The following is a 6,826-nucleotide window of genomic DNA, read 5'->3' as shown; positions in this document are numbered from 1 at the left end:
AAAGCATAACAGAAATAGAGTATAAGAAATAGAAGATAAAGATACAGAGAAGAGAAAGAAGATGGCTTCCAAGAAGGAGAAAAAAAGAAGTAAAAAAGTTGCCGGAGAAGAAGGAAGAAGGCCTTATCTGCTGGAAGGAATAGGATGCTGTGGTGACGAGGAGCACCCAACACTCGAAGTTAGTACCTGCCCTACAGAGTCATGAACCACCAGCCGGTACACTACAAAAATGGCTCTCTCGGAGCCCAACAAAAGTGCGCAATCAGAGGAGAAGGAGGATACTGGCAGGAGGGGGGCTCAGCAGAGGAGCGGGCTGTCACAGACCAAGCAGCTGAGAGACACCCGACACCAGGGCTCTCAGCTGAAGGATAAGGAAGACAGCAGAAGAGGGTGCGACAAAACAGACGTGGAAGACAGGAGGGAAGATCAACAAGAAGACCAAAGTCAAGAAGCACAACAGACGAGCAGCCCAAGAGGGGAAGAACAGCAAGAAGAGGCCCAGCAAGAAGAGGCCCAGCAAGAAGAGGCCCAGCAAGAAGAGGCCCAGCAAGAAGAGGCCCAGCAAGAAGAGGCTCAACAAAGAGATACAAGCAGCTCATCAGGAAACACAGGAGACACAGGTACAAAGAAGAGAAGAAGAAGACACAAACACAGATACAGACACAGAATAAGAGGAAGAAGAAGACCAAGATCTTCACCGAGAAATAGAAGGTAAAACTGATGGACAAAGAGAAATAAAAGGTAAAACTGATGAACAGAATATAGATAGTCTTTTTTGAAGAACAAATGAGAACATTAAAAGAATGGTTGTCATTAGAATTTAGTGCAATTAAAAGAAAAATGAAAAGAACAGAAGATAAAATGCAAAGGTTAGAACTGGTAAATGACAGAAATAGGGAAAAGAGTAGAGAATGTGGAAGAATGAGAAACGGCTGTAGAAATGGAGGTAAATGACAAGAGAAAAATTGGAAGAAAGTTACAAAAAAATTAAAGAGACACAAGAATTGTTATCTCAGAAAATTGATATGTTGGAAAATTATAGTAGGCGAAACAACACAAAAATAGTGGGCATAAAGGAAGATGAAGAAGGCACAGACATGAAGGAATTTATAAAAGGATGGATCCCGAAGGTCCTGGGAATGACAGAAATGCAGGAAGAAATGGAAATAGAAAAGGCATACAGAGCATCAGCTCCGAAACCACAGGCACAGCAAAAACAAAGATCCATCTTAGTAAAATTTTTGAGATATGCGACAAGAGAAAATATACTGGAACAGGCAAGGAATAAAGTTAGAGAAGATAATAATCCATTGGAATACAAGGGTCAAAAAATATTTTTTTAACCAGACTAAGTTTTGAACTCTTAAAGAGGAGGAATGAATTTAATACAGCGAAATCAACTTTATGGAAAAAAGGTTACAAATTCATATTAAGACATCCAGCTGTCCTTAAAATATTTATACCTGGGAGCAAAACAAACTGTTCTCGGATCCAGAGAAAGCGCAAGAATTCGCAGAACATTTGCAGCTTTGTTATATGTGTTTTTAAAAAAGTGTTTTCTGGAGAGGGCTGGGTGGAAGGGAAATAACCGTCACTGCAAAATCAGTTGACGCTGCGAACAAGATCACAACCCAAATGAAAAGGGGAGTTGTGGTTGCCCGGCAAGGGGTATGGGGCAACTCAGAGAGGTGGGGGGACTTTTGGGGTTAAGGTATGAGTGGATGTGGGAACTGCGGGGGTACTTTATGTCTTAGATGTGTTGTCGTATATTAAATGTAATGAGAAAACTGAGAGATGAAAATGGGGAAAAGGAGGATGGAGGTGGCAAATAAGTGGAAAAGAGATGTATGCAAGATATAAGATGGCCATGTTGAACTATATGATTATAAACATTAATGGAATACATAACCAAATTAAAAGGAAGAGGCTACTAAATTTATTGAAGAAGGAAAAAATAGATATAGCATTTGTGCAGGAAACGCATCTAACTGAAGTGGAACATAACAAACTAAAGAGAGACTGGGTAGGACACGTAACGGCAGCATCCTATAATTCAAAAGCTAGAGGTGTAGCCATACTAGTTTACAAAAATGTACCAATCAAAATAGAGGAGGAAATAATAGATCCGGCAGGGAGGTATGCAATGATAAGGTGTCAGATATACTCAGAATTTTGGAATTTGCTCAATTATACGCACCTAAAGAGGAGGATCAAAAGTTTATGCAGGATATTTTTTTGAAGATTGCAGACACACAAGGAAATATATTGATAGGAGGGGATTTTAACCTTAATTTGGACCCAATGTTAGATAAAACTGGACAAAAGACAAGTAAAATGAATAAAGTAGCCAGATTTATGGTTAAATCAATCCAGGAAATGAAACTTATGGATATATGGAGGAGGCAACATCTAAGAGAGAAGGAATTTTCATATTATTCGAGTAGGCACAAAACTTACTATGTTTTTGTTGTCAGCCTATATTCAAGAGAGAGTTAGGAAAACTGAATATAAAGCTAGATTACTATCTGATCATTCACCCCTGTTATTAGAAATAGAACTGGAGGACATCCCACCAAGAACATATAGATGGAGGTTAAACTCCATGCTACTTAAAAGACAGGAATTTAGGGTGTTTATTGAACGCCAAATTAAAACATATTTTGAAATAAACACAGATTCAGTGAAAGACAAATTTATATTATGGGACACAATGAAAGGCTTCATTAGAGGGCAGATAATAAGTTATGTGACTAAGATGAAAAAGGATTACAAGCGGGAAATAGAGCAGTTGGAAAAGGAATTAGTCAAAAGGGATGATATAACGAAAAGGAGAGAACTGGCGGACAAAAAGTATTAAAAGTATTTTATTTAAGTACTTATTTAAAGTATTACAGAAATTCAATCTATCAGAAAAATATATAAATTGGATTAAAGCATTGTATAATGGACCGTTGGTGAAGGTAACAGTAAATGGATATGTATCGAGTCACTTTAAATTAAGTAGGTCAGCTAAACAGGGATGTCCACTATCTCCCTCATTGTTTGCCTTAGCAATAGAACCTTTGGCAGAACTGATAAGAATAGAAAATAAAATAAAAGGGATAAAAATAAAGGAGAAGGAGTATAAAATCAGCTTATTTGCAGATGACATCATACGATACCTAACAGAACTAGAGGTATCAATAAAAAAATGACATAAGAAATTGAAGGAATATGGAGAACTATCGGGGTCCAAGATCAATGCAAATAAAAGTGAAGTGATGCCAATGAGTAATGCGGATTATACAGAATTTAAAAAAGAATCACCATTTAAATGGCAAGGATAAGCAATCCGATACCTAGGGATCAGGTTAGATAATAATTTAAGCCACTTGTACAAACTAAATTATCAGCCACTAATAAAGAAATTGCAGGAAGACTTAGAACAATGGAAAGAATTACCGCTAACATTGATAGGGAAGGTAAATTGCATTAAAATGAATGTGTTCCCAAGGAGACAATACTAATTTCAAACATTACCAATTCCCTGAACAGAAAAATTCTTTAAGGAACTAAAGAGCAAACTCTTGTGGAAAGGGAGGAATCTAAGGGTAGTGTTAGATAAATTAACAGAGAGGTGGTTTACAGTTACCAAATTTTAGAAATTATTATAGAGCCGCACAATTGAAATATTTATCAGATTTTTATCAGACAAGGGTAAAACCAGACTGGACTAAGATAGAACTAGATAAAATAGGGGAGAAGGTACCGGAACATATACTTTATAAGTGGGATGAAAAGCTGGTGCAATATAAAAACTCACCAATATTGCATCATTTACTTAATATATGGAAGATATACTTTGAAAGGAAAAAAAATGAATGAACAAATACCAAAATAACTATTGACGCAAAAATCCGCTAATCCCTTTTACAATAGACCCTTCCCTTTAGAGAAGGAATCAAAAGAATAGAAAATTGTTTTTTGGGAAATAGTTTATTAACATTTGAACAGTTGAAGTACAAATATGGAATAACTCATGGTACAATGTTTGTATATCATCAACTGAAAGCTTATTTAAATGATAAATTTGGAAACAGATTGAGATTACCTGAAGGAAACAGACACAATGATAATTAAAAGATTTATAACCAACACATTAAGCTGCAAGATAAGGAAAATGAAATAAACTATAAACCTAAGCAGAAGTGGGAAAAGGATCTAAACATAAAGATAAAAATAAAGTTTGGGAAAAGTTATGTTCTGGAACTATGAAGAATATAATAAACACAAGGTTACACATGATACAGTATAATTGGTTACACAGGGTATATTTCACTCCTCAAAAATTAAAAATGGGATTCAACATTATCAGATAGATGTTTTCGCTGTAAGAAGGAAATGGGAACAACATTACATGCAACTTGGGCATATACAAAAGTAAATACATTTTGGGAAGAATTAAATCAGATACTAAATAAAATTACAAAAAATAACATACCAAAAAAACCAGAGATATTTCTTTTAAGTAACATAAGAAGTAGAGAATTAGGCCTCAAATTGGATAAAGTGCAAAAAAAAATTCATTATGATAGCCTTAGCGATAGCAAAAAAGTGTATAATGTCAACTTGGAAAATGGAAGAGAGCCTGAGATTACAGCAATGGTTCATGGAAATGATTAAATGTATTCCATTGGAAAAAATAACGTATAATTAAAATATTAAAATCACAATGTTTGAACAAATTTGGGAACCATACATGGAACATATCAGAGAGAGCTTGCCTACGACCTCCATCTCCTAAAATGAGAATGAAAATGATAAGAAGACAAAATGACTAGATTCAATGTGAAATAAATAGATGACGTATTTTTCTTGTTTATTTTCTTTGGTGTGAAAATATTGTTTTATGGTTTTGTTGTATTATATATGTTGAATATTTATGGGTATTGGAGGGGGGTGGGTAGAGGGGAGGGAGGGAACCGGGGGGGGGGTGGAAAAGGGGAGAAAGGACCACTGTATAAATTTTATGGGGTACGTTTGTACATATTTTGGTTGATATGGTTCACAATGTGAAAAATAAAAAATTATAAAAAAAAGACTGGTGCCCATGATGTCCTGACATGACTGAATAATAAGAAGTTGAAACAGATGATGGTCTACAATGTGCTGCTAAGTTTGTTTGAAAAGGTGAAAGAAAAATAAAAGTTTTGAGTTCCTATGATGTTTTCCCCCAGTCCACGTCACTCAACAGGCCATAAAATACAGTGTAAGAAACATGACTGCCAGATCGTGCACTGCAGGCTCCCACAAGTGACTGACAATCAAACAGTCAATCGGGTGAACATAAGAACATAAGAAATAGAAGATGGAGGTGGCCATTCGGCCCATCGAGCCTGCTCCGCAATTCAATGAGATCATGGCTGATCTGATGATCAGCTCATCTCCACCGACCTGCCTTTTCCCCATATCCCTTAATTCCCCAACTATGTAAAAATCTATCCAACCTGGTCTTAAATATATTTGCTGAGGTTGCCTCGACTGCTTCAATGGCCAGCGAATTCCATAGATTCACCACCCTTTGGTAAAGCAGTTCCTCCTCATCTCCGTCCTAAATCTACTGCCCTGAATTGAGGCTATGCCCTATAGTTCTTGTCTCACCTACCACTGGGAACAACTTACCTACCTCTACTTATTTACATCATTCACAATTTTATATATTTCTATAAGATCCCCTTTCATTCTTCTAAATTCCAGCGAGTACAGCTCCAGACGACTCAATCTCTCCTCACAGGCTAACTCCTCATTTCTGGAATCAGCCTGGTGACCCTCCACTGCACTGTCTCCAAAGCCTTCCTCAAGTCAGGAGACCAGAACTGCATGCAGTTCTCCAGATGCGGCCTCACCAGGACCTTGTACAGTTGCAGCATCACCTTCCTGCTCCTAAATTCAATCCCTCTAGCAACGTAGGCCAAAGTTTCATTTCCCTTCTTGATAGCCTCCTGCACTTAGTAAGATGACTGAATAAACTCACATCATGGGAAAACAATGCAGCAGATGTGGGAAAAAGGAGTTCCAAGGTGAAAAATAAAATATATGAACAAAGGCACTGTAAGGGATACTGGAATGTGAGGAGTCAAGCAAGTGTTCATTAGAAATGAAGTATTATGGGTTAAATCAGGGTGAAGGGATGCTGGAATGGGAGGAAGGGTTATAAAAGTATAATAAAATAAGGATCTTCAAAACAGGATAGCAAGTAGATAGCTTTAGCAAGTCTTGGGGATTCTTTCTTTGGCTTGGCTTCGCGGACGAAGATTTATGGAGGGGGTAAAAAGTCCACGTCAGCTGCAGGCTCGTTTGTGGCTGACAAGTCCGATGCGGGACAGGCAGACACGATTGCAGCGGTTACAGGGAAAAATTGGTTGGTTGGGGTTGGGTGTTGGGTTTTTCCTCCTTTGCCTTTTGTCAGTGAGGTGGGCTCTGCGGTCTTCTTCAAAGGAGGTTGCTGCCCGCCAAACTGTGAGGCGCCAAGATGCACGGTTTGAGGCGATATCAGCCCACTGGCGGTGGTCAATGTGGCAGGCACCAAGAGATTTCTTTAGGCAGTCCTTGTACCTTTTCTTTGGTGCACCTCTGTCACGGTGGCCAGTGGAGAGCTCGCCATATAACACGATCTTGGGAAGGCGATGGTCCTCCATTCTGGAGACGTGACCCATCCAGCGCAGCTGGATCTTCAGCAGCGTGGACTCGATGCTTGGGGATTGATTAATGAGTAAAGAACAAAGACATGATATTTCCTGGCTAACAAGTTTGCAGGAAGGCACATAAACTGATAAGAAGTTAGAAT

This window comes from Narcine bancroftii, chromosome 13 (genome assembly GCF_036971445.1).
Source record: "Narcine bancroftii isolate sNarBan1 chromosome 13, sNarBan1.hap1, whole genome shotgun sequence".
NCBI classification, from domain to species: domain Eukaryota; kingdom Metazoa; phylum Chordata; class Chondrichthyes; order Torpediniformes; family Narcinidae; genus Narcine; species Narcine bancroftii.
This window is presented reverse-complemented; position numbering follows the sequence as displayed.